Source organism: Larimichthys crocea, chromosome III (genome assembly GCF_000972845.2).
Source record: "Larimichthys crocea isolate SSNF chromosome III, L_crocea_2.0, whole genome shotgun sequence".
NCBI lineage: Eukaryota > Metazoa > Chordata > Actinopteri > Sciaenidae > Larimichthys > Larimichthys crocea.
The window spans coordinates 4,018,948-4,036,457 of NC_040013.1; the positions used below are offsets into that span (position 1 = coordinate 4,018,948).

General features: G+C 43.7%; 1 long non-coding RNA gene across 1 annotated transcript in view; it reads right to left on the reverse strand.

Annotated features, from left to right (window-relative positions):
• LOC109137394 (uncharacterized) overlaps nucleotides 1-16,936 on the reverse strand; it is a 33,435-nt gene extending 16,499 nt beyond the window's left edge. The window contains exon 1 of the long non-coding RNA XR_002041647.1: nucleotides 16,821-16,936. This is a non-coding gene — a long non-coding RNA (uncharacterized LOC109137394). The remainder of the gene's footprint in view (nucleotides 1-16,820) is intronic.
• Nucleotides 16,937-17,510: the final 574 nt, after the last annotated feature.

The following is a 17,510-nucleotide window of genomic DNA, read 5'->3' on the forward strand; positions in this document are numbered from 1 at the left end:
TGTTTCTTAATTTAAATGTTGAATTATACAGTATATTCATAGTACAGCTCGGTGTGCATGTGTGTGTTTTATGTGCTCAGCTATGCAAATCTGCATCTGTGTAATGCATTACCTATATGTGTCTGTGTTTGCCTGTGTGTATTCATATTGTATATGTGCGTGCCTGTGTGTTTGAATGAGAGCTGTGTGTGTGTGTGTGTGCTTGTGGATGTCTGTGGGTCTTTCTCATCCAGAGCAAGTCGTGAAACCTAATTGCTTGCACATGTGGAGGATTTTCAAGTGTTTAGAATAAAGTTAGTTTCAAGAAGAAGCAAAAAAAAAAAAAGAAAAGAAAATGTAAGGAGGCGGGGAGCGGAGGGGGGGGACTGAGCTGTCTACAGCTAGAGACAGCAAGCCTGCAACCCCTCCCTCTGCTTGAAACCAATGCCTTTCTCTTTCTCTGCTCACAGGAGTAAAGGTCAGAGGTGACGGGGGAAGATCTCTGTGATTGGACACAGGCCTGTTGTATCAAAAGTGGAGGACGCAGTAAAGCTGTAGTGTGTAACGCGACACTCCTCCGCATCTGATCAAAGCGATATTATAAATGAAAATAACATAACATCTACCTTGTAGTCAGTAAATGTATAAGTAAATACAAAGCAAATGAGGTTAAAAAAAAAAGAAAAAAGTCTGGCATACCACCCAATCCTCGCGTTACCCCTCCTCTCACCCCTCGGTCCTTCTTAGGGGGGGAGATAAAGTGTTCCAGAGACAGGGAACTAAGCACAATTTCAAAGATGTATCAGAGGGTAAAGATGGAAAAGCGCTTTTAATCTTGTGTAACCCTATAGGGCTCTAAATGGGACGGGCTTCAGAGGAAGGATCCTTTAAAGAGGACATATAATCCTAATTAAAACACAGAACAGAGCTACCACTTGATCTAAAGGGGGGCCTCGGCTTTAGCTCAACCATCATCTAGTCCAGAATCTTTTATTGTTGTTGAAGCCACACTAATGAAATAATGGTCACAGTCTAAAGAAGCAAATCAAGCAATCATTATTGCTATCCTACACTACTCTAATGAATACCTTCACTTTATGCAAACCTCCATTTGTCGCATGTGATGGCTTCAAAGCGTTCGTCAGAAGGTTATTACTGTATAAATAATCTAGACTTTAATCCCTTACCTAACGTCTGTAAATGTCCAATTTTATTGTAATTAATGCAAACCCATCAAGTATATTAGCATATTATAGCATGCAAAAATATATAAAAAAATACTGTGTCGAGCTTTAGTGAGGCGAACAAGGTTGGTCTCAAAACTGCATCTATGACATGTTCCCGTCTTCACTTGATCTTCCCGTAACTTTGTCTCATTCTTGACAATCTGTCTTTTTTTTTTTTATACAGTGGTGTGTCCCCCCTCCACCCTCTCTCCACCCCAATGCCCCTGCTCACTCCAACTCCCCTACTCCCCCCTTCCATTGATCAGGGTAATTGAGAACAGCCATGTCCCCCTCCAACTTCTCTGCCGTCCTCTCCCGCTGCCCCTCCCCAGCCTCATGAAAGCCCAGACATCTGGTCCGCATACACCCCAAAGTCCTCATCCTCCAACCCCCCCCAGTCACCTCCGAGCCCCTGTCCTTCTCGGGAATAACCAGACAGACAGAGTCCCAAGACATTTGAGCGGTTGAAGAACAAGAGGATGAAGAAGACGGAGAAAAACACAAATACGAAGAGGAAGTCGATGGAGACAAAATTGAGGCACGCAACACACACACAAAAAAAAAGCAATAAAAGTGAAGCCACAGAAAACAAAAGTCTTTTCTGTTGCAGAACCCATTGTTTTAAAGCAAAACATGCTGTATTATATCAATGACATGTAGAATTTGTGATAGATTACTGACGTAACCTTCAAAAATGTAACATCCTTCATGAAGAGTTTTGATTTTCATCACAGTCTAAATGGTAATGGACGGCTCTTTACTTCTTCTTCATAGATTGGATTGAGAAAACACCGTATGAAAAGTGACTGTGAGGCCTGATTCTCCAGCAGTAGGATCATTAGCCTTTATGCATATAATATGGACATAAAGGCTATGGTATTAGATATTATGGTACTATAAAGAATTGGCAATATCACCTGTGTGGAAATATATTACGCCACCCAGTATTACCTTTATGTTCGGAAATGTGTTTCCTCTCCTGTCTGCAATGGGAGATGGCATGATAGAAATAGGTAGACAGGTATTAAGTTTTATGTATATGTGCATGTGTTTGTGTGTGTTCATCCAGCAGCAGCAGCACAGGCAGCAGAAGCAGCAGCAGCGGTGTAAGTTACGTGTTACAGATAGAGATCAGGCAGGGACAGATTTAATTAACAGATATCTCTCCTTAATGTAGATTCTTTTGGCTCCCTCAGATACATCCCCTTGTGCTTATCCAACCAGAAATAACTTATCTTGGCTCTGCACTAGTCGTAATGTATTTCGTACAGCGTTTAAGGGAACAGGGGTTTCGGCAGAGAGACTACACCTTCATGTTTACTCACAGCAAACAGCAGTTGATGAGATTAGGGCTCAGAGAATCGTCTCTAATATCTGCAGGATGTACTACATTCACGTACATTCTCTGTCCTGTGCAGCTTTCAACGTTGTCTTTGGGAACTGTGTGTCTGCGTGTGTCTATGTATTAATTTGCTCACCATAAACTAAAGCTAATAGAGATTTGCCCTTTTAACTATCTCTCAAGGTGACCAGATTACTGACATCAATTAAAGCGGGTCCCGTTGGCTGGATGCCCAAAGCACGCGCTCACCCTTAGAGAAAAAGAAGGGATCATCATTCAATAAATCACCCAAGGAAAGGAGAGATGGGGAGAGGGGAAAGGGAGGAGAAAAAGTGAGTGGAACTGGGGGGGAAAAAGCAATACAGAGAGAGAGGAGAGGAGTTAGTGTATCCTCATCGAAGCTTTTTGCCCTGCAGCAGATTCCACACAGCGATTCAATGATTCCAATAAAGTAAATAATGATATGAATAATTATGGATTCTATACATGGATTCTACAGTACGTACAGTGCTGCCGGTTGCCACAGCTCAATGATCCGGAAAGAGTCAATGGGATGGAAGAAAAGAGGATGAGGAATTAAAGAGAAGTAGATGAGAGTTGAAAAAAAGAGAAGGTCGGGGGAAAACTCAATTATTAACACGAGCTTCAATGCAACAAATGTTTGTTTTTGTTTGCATATTGGCATAATTCCATACATCACACTATTACAAAGTGTGTAAGTGTTTATTTGTTGCCATGTGGACAAAGAGTGTGTGTATATAGGCATGCATGCATTAATGTGCCTGGCCATACATATACATACATCTATCTGTGTTTGTAACAATTTGCACATTTTCAGTGTGTTTATATTATTGTATATTTGCAGTGTGTGAGTTTGCATGTGCACGTGTGTGCATGTGTGTGTCTCCCCCAGGTGTTCATTAACACTTCACACTGATAGTTGTGAGCTAAAGTTGCGTTAGCCGTGTGAGTCAGGCTCCCATATCTAAGTCCGCCGGCAGGCAGCCCACTCCACTCATACTTAACCTTGTGGATTCAAAGTATTACACATCATTACAGAGGAATGTGAGGGCCTGTGGCTTGGTGACTTGTTCAAGAGAGAGAAATCCACGAGTCGAGCTCCTGTATTTACCCCCAGTCTCTTCTTTTACAGTATTTCCCATTTGGCCTCTGGTGTACGGTTACTTGAAACCGAATCAGTGGCAAGTTTCTGGTGAATTCATTATGCAGGTGATGCAACGTCAACGTCTTTGTGCGGGTGGGATAACTGATAGTAATCATTCCCTTATGGGCATGTAGAGGTCTACATAAAGCCACTGCTGCAAACACTGGACGCTGTAGGGCTCACACACACACACACACACACACACGTGCTTCATTCATCAAACGTATCAAGGTTAAGCGTTGTTGTGAGAGGCCTGCCGTTTTTGGTGAGACACAGCCGAATTTTGAGCATTAAAATCGGCACCGATTGATTAAATCAACTGTACACCATGTTCAATCACCCCCCCACACACACACACACACAATGAGTCCATCATTAAAAGGACTAAAATACAATCCAATGACACATAGCACTCTGTTTAAAAGCATACTTTGAGGGGGGCGGTGAGGAACTTTAATTAACCTGGGTTGCAGATAGGAGGGAAGGAGCAGTTATCCGGTGGCCTCTGGCATGGTGCCTGTCCAGCCGTGAGAGGTGAAATATATTCTTATGGATCCGAAGTCAGCGCCACGCAATATTCTCTCTCTCCCTTCACATACACATTAACCTTGCAGGTGTGAACGCGGACAAAGATTGGGACAGATGATAGAGAGAAGGGATACAAGAGATAAGGTGGCAGCTGAGGAGGGGGGAGAGAGAGAAAGAACAGAAAGAGGGGAGAGAAATTCACCTCACTGTACTGCAACGCCGTCAAGGGCCAAACCAACACGCTGTGATTTCTCTAACTGGAGTTTGCAACTATATTTAACATCTCGGATTTGAACCAAAAACTAGTGTGCATGAAAAAGTTTGATATCTTGCTTCACTCCTAAACTTGTCGGTTCATAATGCACCACCTGCCCCTGTGGCCTATCCTGTCTCTGTACCTCCCCCTTCTAAACCCCCCCCAACCCCTGGGTTTGTGACTCTGTAGACCTTGGGTCCAGCTTTCCCAGACGGTGATTTAAAATAACAATTGCATGCATATCAGGTTTCAGGCCTCTGAAATACATGTGAGATGAGGTAATGTGATCAGTCCAGAGCGCCATCCAAACCTCCCTTTACTCTCTCTCTCCCTTTTGTGCATGTGCACACATGTGTGCACATGTGTGTGTGTGTGTGTCTTAAATATTTTCATGTTTTAAGTTAAAGGTTGCGTTCGTTGATGTGTAGCTTTGTTTCCTGTTTGTTTTAAAATGCGGTGTGTGAAGAATAATACACATAACTTATAAAAATAAAAATAAAAACTCTAATCTTCATCACTTTGGACAGTGTGTCAAGCGTGAGAGCTTAGTGCCTGTTTTCAATTAGATCCCAAGTTAAAACGGCATTAAACTCTTACATGGTTTCATTGAGTCAAAATTACAACTCAATTAATACCCCATAAAATGGTCACAGAGTTAACGATTGAGCAAAGAGACAGAGCCATAACGTTACCCATAACATTAAAATCAGAAGTCAGGGTTGCAGTGCTTCACCGCGCATGGAGAGACACAGGACGCTTGTCGACCCTGTAAGTGCCAGTGAGTAAACACTAATAATAGCTTCCATAAAGCCACTCATTTGGCACTGTGGGCCAGGCCTACGGGGACCATTAAAAATGCCTTGGCTCAGGGCATCCCTCCCAAGATCTGTGCAGAAGTGTTGCGGTTTGCGTGACACTGGTGGATGGCAGTACAGTGAGGTGATAAGAGCGACTCGTGGAAACAAAGAGCCAGAGGGACAGATACGACAAGCAATTAGAGAGGAGAATAAAAGCGGCCATTATGCTGGAAAAAAGAGAAACTACAGGTGAATGCTCTGCAGTGATGGAGCAGCGCTCTGATTAACAGTAATACCAGGAGAATTGTTTTTCTGATTAGAAGGGACCGCAGCTAAGCATGGCATTTCTATTCTCCGGGATGATTTGTGGACTTCTCAAGCAGCTCTGCATGAAATGCTAACAAAGTACCTGAATACAGCACATAAATAAAATATTAGAAAAGCAAGAAAGGAGCATGAAGTTACCCATAGAGGTAAAGAAGCATGGGCAGGCTCATGTTCTCTTCTGTGCTCAAGGCTTTTGGTTCTTTCTCCCCCTTTCCCACCTCCCCTAACCCCTGCATGGCTTTAATAAACACGCACTCCTGGTTTAATCTCACAGTAACACGTTCATCTCACTGCAAGAGACAGGACCTGAAATCACTCACTCCTATCCTCCCCCACATGTCCCCCCTCCATTCTCCGGGCCCCCTTCCCTCCCATGACAGGTACCTTTCAATCGGGTAATCATTGGTTAAGTAGCCATTTTCCATTTCTTTCCCCCCCATTCAAGGCTGGCCATGTAGAAAAGGCAGGGCCTTGTAGGTATGGCTGCTAATGGGGCGGCAGACAAGGCCTCCCCATTCTGTCAGGGGGAGCTGAGAAGGAGAGCCTCTTATCAGCAAGCCACAGCCGCCATTCCTCACCAAATTGGCTTCTCCTTACCATCTCCCCCCCTCTCTCTCTCTCTCTCTCTCTCTCTCTCTCCCGAGCTCGATTTCTACTCGCCACCATTCCCACCTGCTTATCCATAGCTCCTGCTCGCTCTTATAACTTTTAATATAACTGAACAAATCAAAGGAGGCCCTTTTTTTTTTTTTTCATCACTCGTTCAGATCATTGCACCGCGTGATGACAGGTCACTTCACTTACTTCACAGGTTGCTCAAAGTGCAATCTGCTGCGCCGGAAAAGGCCATCCAAAAGAGTCAGACCCTCATTCTCCCGATTCTAAGAACCGCTTGTTCTGTAATTTTCCATAGTCCCTTTTCTGTTTCTCATTTTTAATTTTCCCCCCGTTTCTCTCCCTCTGCCTGATTCCAATTGTTAAGTGAAAACACTGAGACAAGTTATAATATGCAATCGGCCATAACGCATCGCTCCCTTTTTTCTCAGCGTTTCTCCAAATATTCCTACACATTCCCTTTTATCCCTGGATGTGCGCAATTAAAGTGCAATCTCCTCTCCTTGCACCCCCCACCTCCCACCACCCCCATCCTCAATCCCATATGTTGTTGAGTGGTGAAGCTGTTGAGAAAGAGAAGTGTTAACCTCCTCTCCAAACCGCAGGCAGAAGGGCTGCATTCCTCCCCGAGTACTCAACGTGCTGTTTATCTGCATCCATGCACTCTGTTGCCATGGCAACCCCAACCAAATACACTGGCCTGTTCAACTCTGTTTAATTTTTTCCTCCCTTTTTTGATTTCATCACTGGGCTCCCATGCTCACTCACACTAAGATAAACAGAGATGGAGCCCGTACTCAGCCAAACCTGCGTGAGTTTATTTTGAGTCTCCGCCCGGTTCGGTCCATGACGCTGTTTCGCCATCCCTCTCACTTTTCACAGCTTGAAAATTGGAAAATGCTCAGCGTTTGTGAGGCAGAGGAGACTGGAGCTGTGGTTTGAGTTGGCTCGGCTCATCTGAGACATAACGCCCCAAATAGTTTCAGAGCAGCGTGCTCGTTTGCGCGGCTTACGACATGTCAAAGTCAGAGATGAGGCTCGTCTAAAAAAGTGTGGCCTCTGGGAGCAGTGAAGATTCATTATTTATCTGTTTACACACTGTCACCACTACCCGAAATAAACAAATTTTATCACTCTCTTTCATACACACATTCAATCCCACATACTCATATTGAGGAAAAATCAGGGGATGCCAGTGAGATGAGCCCTAAAACTCACATTAATGCACCAGCCTGTAAGACGACACTTTGTTCTCTTAATTAGCACTTCTTCTCCTCCATTCAGCCGGCGTTCCAATGGTTGACTATTCCTTTATTAGGCAGGATTCCATCTCCAGCTTTCCAATAGGCACTTAACTCCTGCCTAATAGAGGATTTTCCCACACTTCCTCTGACAAGCCATTCAACTGAGAAGAGTTAATTTGTTTCTAATGCTTGGCTAATGGAGGATCCTGATGACAGGAATTGAGTGCTGGATTTTTTGGGATTGACTTCCTCGCCACATCCTCGTCTAAAATGAAGTCTATAAGATGATTTTTTTTTTTTCTTCTTCTCATAAACCACAGAGTCTCGGCGAGAATCAGTTTACCTCAAGGTCTTAGGAGCAGAAAAAAAAGGGGGGGGGGCAGAATTGAAATGAAAAACTTTAGGCTAAGTCACACTCTAGCAGACATAAAGATGAACTGAACTGTCCAATCAGAGGACGCGGTTTTGCACCCAGAAATGAACTCTCTTTTGCAACGGTGCATACGTTGCTTGTTGCTTTTAATTATTCTTTTTTTTTTTTTCACTGTGGATGTCAGAGGGGGGGACTCTTTGGGACTATCTCAGCCCTGCAGTGGCCAGTCAGTTAGCGCGTGAGTGACAGCCTGTGGCACTATCAGCTGTCCTGCTGCACAGCAGGAGTGTCGGGGAGAGAGGGGGTGAGGGCGAGGACGAAAGCAGAGCCGTGCCAGGCGAAGGGGATGCGGCTCACCGAGGGCTATCTGGAAATAGCACTGTGGCCCAAATATGGCTCCTCTAATCAATCTAATTCCGTCTGCAAGCTCTGGCCTTCTCTCTCAGACGTTTCACTGCGTCAAGATAACCTTATCTTAACCTGCCACATCCTTTACAATTAGCGCTCTCTCTATAGACACACACAATAGAGCAAACCTAACACGAGTCACACATAGATGCACGTTCCCATGTTTGTGCACGCACAAATCTTCCACTGGCCACATGAATGCAGTGGAAACAGCTGTAGCAGCCTTCTACTAATTTAATTTCTGCTTTAAATTTAGCCCATCTGTATCTGGAAGTGCTGTAGCTTCACGGTGAGATTTCTCCCCATGAAAATACTCCTCCTCCTCCTCCGTCCTTTCCATGGTTGCATATCTTCGCTGATGTCCATAGCAGTTGTCAAGCATTTGGCATGAGCTGGGAAGTGAAGTGCATCCGTCGGGATGGTGCATGATAATAGCGTGAAAAGGCGAGTGTTGTATATCGTCAAGGAAGTTCTGCTCCGCTTATACGTCACACCTGTGTTCTGGAAGAGCGAGCGAGCCGTGGTGCAGCATCGTACGCAAGTGACAGGCGATCATCAGAGCATTTTGCCGTGGCTAGTGGGGGGTGGGAGGGCCGGTGGTGTTGTTTGGTGGTGGTGAGGGGGTTGTTTAAAGTGCCTTGGGCTCTGTCACGTCATTTCAGATAGGTGGGGGTAGAACGGTATGAAGATGAGACTTTAATGAGCTACCGAGCTCAACATGACGACACTCGCCACACCTGATCAGCTCCTGATTGCCATGGGAATCGTCCGTCCCCCAGCCTTCAGGGAGGCGAAGCAGAGACAGAAAATCCTGACGGATCAAAGAGAATCTGCCAGAATTGAATATGTTTATGTGCTTGTGCGCATTAGCATAAGCGGAGGGAAGGGGATTTCACTCGTGTAATGATCAAGTATTTGAGGGGCTGACTTTCTTTTGTTCCGTTTTAAAAATTTTCCCGGTGTTATCCCCGGCCAATCTGTGGAAATATCTCTGCAGAAGATAAATCCCAGCAAGGTCAGACTAACAAAGACTTTACCTCCTCCTCCCTGTTTTCTCCTGCCTCTGATAACTCTTTGGATTTCAAATACCTTTTCTGCTGCCTTCCATGAAGTCAGGGACACAAGCTGGCTATTGATCGGTTGCGTCACTGCTTTATGTCTGTGCATTCAGTGTGTGTGTGTCTCTGCCAAGAATGAACGCGCTCGTGCTCTTGTGTGCTCTTACTGCTTTGTTTGTGTCTGTAAAACCGGGAACAGCACGCACACACACACACACACATATACAGAAACCAGTGGTGACTTGTCTGGGTAATTAGGACTAGTAATGAGATGTGGTGGGTGGAGTTTGTTTACCTCACCGACGCTGATGACCAGTGCCCTTGAAGTCCATCAGGGGGATGAAGGTGGAGAGATACAGCCTGATCAGCACGCCGCCATTCACACAGAAAACACATAAACAAAAGCGAGCGCATAAAAGAAGTTGTCTGTTTTATCTGCTCTCCAGTAAACAACAAAAAGGAAGTGATTAATTACATCCCATTCAGAACTTGCATAGCGTTTTTTTGGTCCTGAAAACACTGATCACTCACTGCCCGTTTTTGCATTAATACACAGTGACATGATTTAATAAAACAACATATTTGAAATCATATCCACCGATTTAGGCTGCCGATCATTCGGAGACTCTCTTTAGCAGCGCAAAGAGCGAGAGAACCCGAACATTTAACCCAGAGCAATTTGCCCCCTCGTTTGGTACCGCGCCACAAAAAAAAAAAAAAAAAAGATTAAAATAATTGATCAATTTACTCTGGGGCCAAACTGATCAATGAGATACATTATTAAAAGAAGGCTATTGATCAGGTTGGAGGCACGCTGAGTAAAATGTTTACCGCAGCAGAGAGGCCGGGATCAATTGTGCTGCCAATGCAGTTGAATAGAGCCCCATATGGATCAATGCGTGATGGAGCAATAGGCCTTATGGATCTGCCCACTGTCCACCGTCTCTTTGTAGCAGGCGGAGAATGAAAGAGTGAAAGCCTAGAGATACAGTGGATATCAAGGCTGAGGTAAGACAGGCTCTGCCATCTTTCTTACCATAACAGACCGTTTCGTCAATGAGCACGGGAGTGAGAGGAATGGATTCAGCTTGGAGCCGGCTCCCTTGAGTTTCATTGTGGTGACTATATTTGCATTATGGATACGGTCAATCACTTTTTTAGTCACCGATATTCCTATTGATGATGATTCCTAAAAGTCAGTGCTGTTCAATCACGTGTCATATGATGAAGGATAACGGTTGGTTGTTGTTGTTTTTGTTGGCCTGGCACCAATTCACAAATTATTCTGAAACCTTTCAGTTCATTTTTTGGTGTGTAATCAGGTGGCGAATTAAACTAACCGAATCCTGTCGGAGTTACAGAAGAAAACACCTTCATCAACAACAGCTGTAAGTGTTTGTTCTTCTTCTAAAGAACACACACCGACCAGTTTGTTTAACACTGACATGATAGCATGTGTTCACAAAAATGCCTCAGTGGCCAATAAGGCCGCACTCCTCTGTACAATCATCGTATCAAACCCAGCGCCGTATTAGATAAACGGTTGCGATTGGCCTGACCAGATCCAGGTCGGCTGGAAATCTGTCTGAACAGGAGGGAGACCAGATGCATCTGCCAGAGCAAATAAAACGAGAGCTCGCAGATTCATCTGGATTCCAGGTTCGGTTATAGACGTCTAAATGTACATTACAACACTGTTTAGCAGCTAACTGTCACATGTCAGATTTTAGGGCGGCGTGTAAACGCAGCATTAGCGAGTAGACTTTTCAAATGAGTCTGCGCATTTGATTGCATCACCACATAACGATGTGGTGGTCTCGACAAGAAAAAAGGGGGAAAACTGCGATGGATTTCCTGTGACAGTCAGGTTTCAAGTCTCTGCAAGTTGATCTCCACACCACACAAAGTGAACGGCCTGCCTGGAGGGTGGGAAAATCCCACTCAGCAATCGTCAGCGATCGGATGCAAATACGTGTAAAAACATGCAAACACACCAATTTGGAAGTTATTTTCACTTGAACACAGGCGTAAGTGTGTGTGCATACAAATAATATTTAAGGATAAATATCTGTGTGCTTCAGTGAACATCACACAGAGCAGAATGTGTGTGTGTATATATATATACCCGAATAAATGCATACATACTATATGCATGAGCTGGTTCAAGCATGTGTGCGCACAGCACATGTATGTATGTGTGTGTGTGTGTGTGTGTGTGTGTGTGTGTGTGTGTGTGTGTGTGAATTTAGAGGCTATTGATTGTGGACAGGAACATTAAAAAAAAAAAAAAAAAAAAAAAAAAAAAAAAAAAGTCAACACAGACCAGTACTCCGCCATCAGTTCAAGGAGCTATTTTCCACACAAAAGAAAGCTTTGAGGAGAGAAAAGAGAAGGGCAGAAAAAAAGAAACAGATTTTAAAATGTGCTCTAAAGAAAAGCAGACTCAAGGCTCCTCTCTTCCCTCCCTTCTTTCTAGCTCCTTTTCTTTGCAGCTATAGAAAGGAACAGAATGATTGCGGGGTGCAAACGGGGGTGGGGGGGCGGTGGAGGAGACTGGGGGGGGGTTACTGAATAGACCTCAACGCTTTTACAGATTTCCTCTCTCCCCACCATGGAGGACATCTGACCTTTGAGGAGGGAGGATGAGGGAGAGAGAGAGGGGGGGGGGGGGGGGGGAGACAGAGATAAAGAAGGAGGGGTAGTTGGGAGAGAGGGGAGGGAAATCATAATGAAAAGTGGTAATTCCTTAGAGAGGGAGTGAGAAAGAAATGTCTAAGGGCCAGTAATGAGATCGTCTGACTAGCGGGTTGCCATGGCAACCACCACAGTATTACTATACACTACACTGTATGAATGAGAGAGAGACCATCTATTGTTGCCACAAGTGGATGGGTCAGAGAGAAAAAGAAAGACTATGAGTACGAGGCGAGGAGAAGCAACTCGGTGTTAAATGGGTGATACATTAAATGCCATTAAATGAATTCCATAGGGAGGAAGAGGAGAAGATTAACAGAGAAATGTAAGGATACAATATAACGTTTCAGCAAGCAGAGAACACCATAATGTACTCTACAGTTTCTTAACTTGGAGGTTGAATGCTGGGAGCTCCACCTCCTGGAAGGTCCAGGTCGAAGGCACTATCTGTGGGCCTTCGTCCCTTGGCTCAGTGTCCACAATCTCTAATTGGCCAGCCAGGGATCAAGCTGGGGGGGAGTTAACCCTGTGCAATTGGTTGGTTGGTTGGTTGGTTGGTCAGCACTGGACTCTCCCAGCTCTGAGTTTGAGCTGCAGATCTGATTACTGTGGTTTCTTTACAAAGCCTGCTTCCACCACCTGCTCCCACTCCACTCCTCCAGCCTCTGATAAACTATCATCACTGCAGATTGAGACAAATGATCCCTCTCCCTCGTAGTCCCACTGCCCAACTGTTTGTGCATGTGTCAGTGTGTGTTCGAGAGAGAGAGATAGACAGAGAGAGAGAGAGACAGAGAGAGAGAGAGGGAGGAAGGAGATAAAAAGAAGTATAAGCTATCAAGAGAGGGAGTTTTACTTAGTGATTACAAAATGTTGCTGAAGTGGATTACATTCATACCTCTTAACTCTGAGTCATTTGGATTCCTCGGTGAGAGCGCAAATATGTCCAGGAAAGGGAGCAAAAAACAAGATCCATCTGCAGATGAATTTTTCAGTCAAACTTTCTTTTTTTGGGTCTGTACAGTGTACTCGTGTGACACTGGCCCGTGGGTAACGAACGTTTCCTTCCTTGGAGGAAGCACTGGTTCATGTGAGCCCCGGAGACAGGAGGCGGTGTGGGTCAGTGATAATCATATTGAATGGACAATGCCGCAGATAGGTGTGGGCAAGCTAACACGCTTTGCCTCGTTTGACAGGGAGGGGCTGCAGGAACTGGCCGTGAATACACACTCACGCTACGGGGTCAACAACAAAACAAAACAGCCAGATAAGAAGCACAGACATCCCACTTCCATATATTTCTTTTTTTTCAGCGTGGGTATCATGGAAAAGGCACAAAGGCATGGCATTTAGAAAAAAAATGAACAGGCATCAAACAGTGTTCCTGTGCCTGGAGTTTGTGTGTGTGGGGGAAGGTGAAAGCTCAGCCTTCTCACTTTATATTAATATTCACATTTATAAGTTTAAATAACTAACCCATGTTTCTCTTTTACAGAACCTTTATTTGGAGCGAGCCTTTCATCTCCTCTCTGCACAGACAAACTACCTTAAACATGTCAAGTTAGGTGGGGAGTCACACTCACCATGTATGGGCTGAAATATAATGCAGCATTTTTGAAATTGCTGCACACCAGCACATGTATTTACAATATTTAGTCAACATCTGTGCGCATATTTAATCTTTTTGAGTTCCCAAATCTGAATCCAAAAGTGAATTATTGGATGTTTAGATAAACAGTGCCAATAAGATAATAGTCCTACAAGAATGTTTTACACTTTTACTCGTGGTATGAAACAGAGAGAAAGAGAGAGAGAGAGAGGTCAGTGGGGAAGGATGAAGGGAGGAGGAGGAAGGGTGGACCAGTCTGCAGATAGACATACTTACTTCAGCGTGGTACTTTTTTATATTGGCAGCCAAGTTACATAATTATACAGTGCTGCTCAATGGCCCTAAAAGTGTAATTCATATGCTTTGAGGCAGCGGTGGAAGTACCCAGGTCTCCTACTCAAGTAAAAGTACATTAAAAGATGCTTAAAGTACCAAAAGTAAAAGTATTCATTATGAATGAATGGGTTATTTTACAATAATTATAATAATAATCAGACTTGTGTTCATCAATTGACTGTAATGTTATTGCTGGTAAAAGTGGAGCTAATTTTAATTAGTACTGGGTAGTGTAGTAGTAGTGTAGTGAATTTCCCTCAGGGGCATTAATAAAGTCTTATCCTAATCTATTTTAACACACCGTTATTTCTTATAGTTTGTATTATTAATCTGAATCTGAACTTAAGTATCAGAGTAATGTAAACTGTTTGTCTCTTATTTGCAGTGAAGACGTATAAACTTACAGAAAATGGACATACTCAAGTTTTGGGCAACATTTGCACAGCACTGCCTTGTTGCATGTAATTATAGTTTGGGTCACATATGGACAATGTATCGCCTTTTTTATAGTAAAGAACAGAAATGTAGGACCTGACTGCAGCCTAACAGTGATGGTACATCTCCTTCTGGCTAGATGTATGGACCCTCCAGGATTACTTAATTCCCTGCATACAAATGTGCCAATTATCCAGTGTTGAAAAAGTTCACCTTGTTAAAAACACCACACGGTGCTATACATTCTGTTAAAAGCAGTGGAATTCATGTTTTAACTCTTGTGCACCCATGTCGAGTGATTAAAATGCCTCTACTAATTTTAGTTTGTAGCTAATATCGTCAGAGGGTCATAGTCATTTTTATTTTAACAGAGCAGTACAATGGCACCATGGAGTCACTTATTTTTGGCCTCTGTGTAAAAAATCTTCAGTGTGCTGAACCGCGGCACAAAGGAAGTGACTAATGCCATCATGTTGGATTTACAATAATACAACCTGCCAACCAGGAGAAACATTTGTATAAGCTTTTTACACGTAATAACCAGTATATTTTTATTTGTCAGGTTGTGCATCAGCACATCAGCAAATACAGCAGTGAATCATAATAATAGTCATGCTTGATTGGAAAGGCACAATACATTATGTCATCAGACAATGTTGATGGAAGTTTAAATTTAATCTGATTTCACAGTTTTGTTGGACCACCTAATGTATTTGTCCATTTAAAGGTCATGTATGTAGGATTTAGTGACAGCTAAGCGGTTAGGCTGCACTGAATACTGTCGGCTTTCAAGTGTCTATGAGAAACTACGATGACTGTTAAACTCGCATGTGTTTGGTTTGTATATTCTGGGCTACTGTCCACTCTCTCTCTAGATAAAAAGAGCTTATTTTAAGGTCATATAAACACAATGATTCTTATTTTTATGTCATTATACGCTAATGAAAAATATACTGTGTATTATATTCCATTTCTGCCATATACTGCCAATAATTCCCCCTGAATCTGACACACCAGACCTTTTTAAACACAGTCCCCTCCCAAGAGGTCGAAAACAAAATGTCATGTTGTTCTTTCACAAAGTGCTGTGAATGCAGCATCAACTTAAAGGAAGATGATTCGCTCCTCAAAAAAAAACTGCAAAACTAAAATACCCGAGACATTTCTTCCCACCCCGTTGTGGCGTTTTTCCTCCACGTCGCAGAAAGGTGGCATTAGGTGACAAAACCATATTTGGTCCCGCTTGGATTTGTGACATACCTTCAGAATGAATGCTTTCGCTCCCAATTTGCTATTTAATGTCGAATGAAATAGGTAACCAAGGCAACCTCAGGATGTTTTGTTTCCCCAAAGCAGTGAGAGGGACATAAATGCCATTTCTATCTATGGTCTTATCAGCGCTGGACCGGAGGACACAGGCTGCCCTTCCTTGTCCCTGCGACTACAGCCTCTTTAAGGAATCTGGGGCCACTGCGTACCATTGTGCTGTCCTACAGGAAGTGCGGTTCACTGCTCACTCCCAGCATTCACTGGGTTTCCTGTGTCAGGTTACCACGTCCTGTGTTTATTTTCTTTGCTTTTCGTCTGTATCCACCCTATAGGATTTTTCTAACATCCACCAAACTGTACAAAAGAGAGGATGGCACTATCTCAACTATTGGGAGGAGGTGTTTGTTATCTCTTCGGGGATATACTTCTCCCACCATGAAGAATTCTGTCTGGTCTCACTGTGACCTGTCTCTTGGCGCAGCTTTAAATTCCCAAGTCTCTATCGGGTCTGCGGAAAAGAGTTTTTCCCCTACCTAAACCAAAAAGAACCTCAATCAATTTCAAATTAAGCAGTCCATTCAATGGACATTGTCTTTGACAGATAAGCTTGTTACACCTTGAGAAAAGGCTAAAGGAAAGACTTTAAAACAATCTCTTCAAAGTAATTATTGCTCTGCTCAGAGTTTTTTTTTTTTCTTCTTCTTTCTACTCGTCTAAAACAAACAGCCTTGGAAAACTTAGCAGGGTGTGATTGATAGAGAGCATGAATGATGTATAAAGTCTATTTTGCCCGGATCGATACTGAATTTCATTAGGACACACCTCGCACGCACACACTCACACACACACACACACCATCCTCACTGAGGACATTGCAGGGGTTTTCACTGTTCCAAGCCCTGCGCTGTATTTTCCTCTGGTCAACATAACATAGAGGGTACGTGGACATGTGGCCGTTATCATTCCGTATCAGCACCTCCAAACAAGGTGCCCTGCCTAATGCTGACTCTCACACTCGCACAAGTTTTCTTGATGTGGTTAGGCTTTCCACGTGCTTCCTGCAAAGAGTTCACCTGCATGCCAAGCACCGACCTCTCGACTAACGCAACGCAGCCCGTCTTCATTTACCCCTGTGAGATTCCCCCTGAGGATAGCTCACCTCTATCGTCCTTCCTCCCACTCCTCTGTATGCCCGCAGTGATGACCATGCTGCTCCTGCATTCACATCCAACATCCAGCCCCGATGAATACAGTCCACCTTGACAGGAGGGGAGTGGAACCTGAAAAGAGAGTGTATACATGATCTTATATTGCATCACTCGAGGCTGAAGCTTCAGATGTGGATGTCTAAATCTTTTCTCTCCAAATGAGCAGAAAGTGTTAAACAAGGGAGACTAAACAAGTATGGTGGATGGAGAAAAAGCGGGGTCTGGAAATCATTTCCTACTCAGTGTTTATATACAGAGCCAGTGCTGGTCTTTAGATGGTGTTCAGACACAGCCCGGTGTTATGGGACTTCGTACACCCTGGCCAGACACACAAGGGACAGGACTGGTGACAGATGAGGACATGAGAATAGACTCTTTTTGACCCACTCAAATAGTTTTTGCCTTTAACAGAAACTGCGTTTTTCAACTGCGCAATGGCTCATTTCCTCTCAGCTTATCCCTGCAACACAGGATGGATAGAAGGATATTCAATGCAAATCAGTGAGCTCAGCAAGAGACGGACCAACTCAGTGGCATGCTTACTCTAAAATCTGTCCACACAAAAAGTTGATCCATATAAATAACAGACAAGTACAAGCTTCGGAAAAAGTTTTTTTTTTTTCTGAAGGGAAAAAAAATAC